This window comes from Hemibagrus wyckioides, linkage group LG03 (genome assembly GCF_019097595.1).
Source record: "Hemibagrus wyckioides isolate EC202008001 linkage group LG03, SWU_Hwy_1.0, whole genome shotgun sequence".
Taxonomy (NCBI): Eukaryota; Metazoa; Chordata; class Actinopteri; order Siluriformes; family Bagridae; genus Hemibagrus; species Hemibagrus wyckioides.
The window spans coordinates 1,907,646-1,910,145 of record NC_080712.1 but is presented as its reverse complement, the minus strand read 5'-3'; positions in this window follow the sequence as shown (position 1 = coordinate 1,910,145).

Genomic DNA, 2,500 nt, shown 5'->3' with positions numbered 1-2,500 from the left:
GAATGTGTTTGTGTCTCTGTATGTGTATGTGTCTGTGTTTGTGTTTGTGTTTGTGTTTGTGTCTGTGTTTGTGTCTGTGTTTGTGTCTGTGTTTGTGTCTGTGTTTGTGTGTCTGTGTTTGTGTCTGTGTTTGTGTGTCTGTGTTTGTGTCTGTGTTTGTGTGTCTGTGTTTGTGTTTGTGTCTGTGTTTGTGTTTGTGTCTGTGTCTGTGTCTGTGTATGTGTTTGTGTTTGTGTATGTGTATGTGTCTGTGAATGTGTTTGTGTTTGTGTCTGTGTTTGTGTCTGTGTTTGTGTCTGTGTTTGTGTTTGTGTTTGTGTCTGTGTCTGTGTCTGTGTTTGTGTTTGTGTTTGTGTTTGTGTATGTGTCTGTGTTTGTGTATGTGTCTGTGTATGTGTTTGTGTCTGTGTATGTGTTTGTGTCTCTGTATGTGTATGTGTCTGTGTGTGTTTCTGTTTGTGTGTGTTTGTGTCTCTGTCTGTGTCTGTGTTTCTGTTTGTGTCTGTGTTTGTGTCTGTGTTTGTGTCTGTGTTTGTGTTTGTGTATGTGTCTGTGTTTGTGTTTGTGTTTGTGTTTGTGTCTGTGAATGTGTTTGTGTCTGTTTGTGTATGTGTCTGTTTGTGTCTGTGTATGTGTTTGTGTCTGTGTATGTGTTTGTGTCTGTGTATGTGTCTGTGTTTGTGTTTGTGTCTGTGAATGTGTTTGTGTCTGTTTGTGTATGTGTCTGTGTTTGTGTCTGTTTCTGTGTTTGTGTTTGTTTCTGTGTTCGTTTGTGTCTGTGTCTGTGTCTGTGTATGTGTCTGTGTTTGTGTCTGTGAATGTGTTTCTGTCTGTGTATGTGTATGTGTATGTGTATGTGTTTGTGTTTGTGTCTGTGTATGTGTATGTGTATGTGTCTGTGTTTGTGTTTGTTTCTGTGTTTGTGTTTGTTTCTGTGTTTGTTTGTGTCTGTGTCTGTGTATGTGTCTGTGTTTGTGTCTGTGAATGTGTTTCTGTCTGTGTTTGTGTTTGTGTATGTGTATGTGTATGTGTATGTGTTTGTGTTTGTGTATGTGTATGTGTATGTGTCTGTGTTTGTGTCTGTGTTTGTGTCTGTGTTTGTGTCTGTTTCTGTGTATGTGTTTGTTTTTGTCTGTGTTTGTGTATGTGTATGTGTTTGTGTGTGTCTGTGTTCGTGAATGTGTTTTTGTCTGTGTCTGTGTATGTGTTTGTGTCTGTGTATGTTTTTGTGTCTGTGTTTGTGTCTGTGTATGTGTTTGTGTCTGTGTTTGTGTTTGTGTATGTGTCTGTGTCTGTGTCTGTGTCTGTGTATGTGTTTGTGTATGTGTATGTGTATGTGTATGTGTCTGTGTCTGTGTCTGTGTTTGTGTCTGTGTCTGTGTATGTGTTTGTGTCTGTGTATGTGTTTGTGTCTGTGTATGTGTTTGTGTCTGTGTATTTTTTTTGTGTCTGTGTCTGTGAATGTTTGTGTCTGTGTATTTTTTTTGTGTCTGTGTCTGTGAATGTGTTTGTGTCTGTGAATGTGTTTGTGTCTCTGTATGTGTATGTGTCTGTGTTTGTGTATGTGTTTGTGTTTGTGTTTGTGTCTGTGTCTGTGTCTGTGTCTGTGTATGTGTTTGTGTATGTGTATGTGTCTGTGAATGTGTTTGTGTTTGTGTCTGTGTTTGTGTCTGTGTTTGTGTCTGTGTTTGTGTCTGTGTCTGTGTTTGTGTTTGTGTATGTGTCTGTGTTTGTGTATGTGTCTGTGTATGTGTTTGTGTCTGTGTATGTGTTTGTGTCTCTGTATGTGTTTGTGTCTCTGTATGTGTATGTGTCTGTGTGTGTTTCTGTTTGTGTATGTGTTTGTGTCTCTGTCTGTGTCTGTGTTTCTGTTTGTGTCTGTGTTTGTGTCTGTGTTTGTGTCTGTGTTTGTGTCTGTGTCTGTGTCTGTGTTTCTGTTTGTGTCTGTGTTTGTGTCTGTGTGTGTTTCTGTTTGTGTATGTGTTTGTGTCTCTGTCTGTGTCTCTGTTTGTGTCTGTGTCTGTGTTTGTGTTTCTGTTTGTGTATGTGTTTGTGTCTCTGTCTGTGTCTGTGTTTCTGTTTGTGTCTGTGTCTGTGTCTGTGTATGTGTATGTTTTTCTGTTTGTGTCTGTCTGTGTCTGTGTTTCTGTTTTTGTCTGTGTCTGTGTTTGTGTCTGTGTCTGTGTATGTGTTTGTGTCTGTGTATGTGTTTGTGTCTCTGTATGTGTATGTGTCTGTTTGTGTTTCTGTTTGTGTATGTGTTTGTGTCTCTGTCTGTGTCTGTGTTTCTGTTTGTTTCTGTGTTTGTGTCTGTGTTTGTGTCTGTGTTTGTGTTTGTGTCTGTGTCTGTGTCTGTGTTTCTGTTTGTGTCTGTGTTTGTGTCTGTGTGTGTTTCTGTTTGTGTATGTGTTTGTGTCTCTGTCTGTGTCTCTGTTTGTGTCTGTGTCTGTGTTTGTGTTTCTGTTTGTGTTTGTGTCTCTGTCTGTGTCTGTGTTTCTGT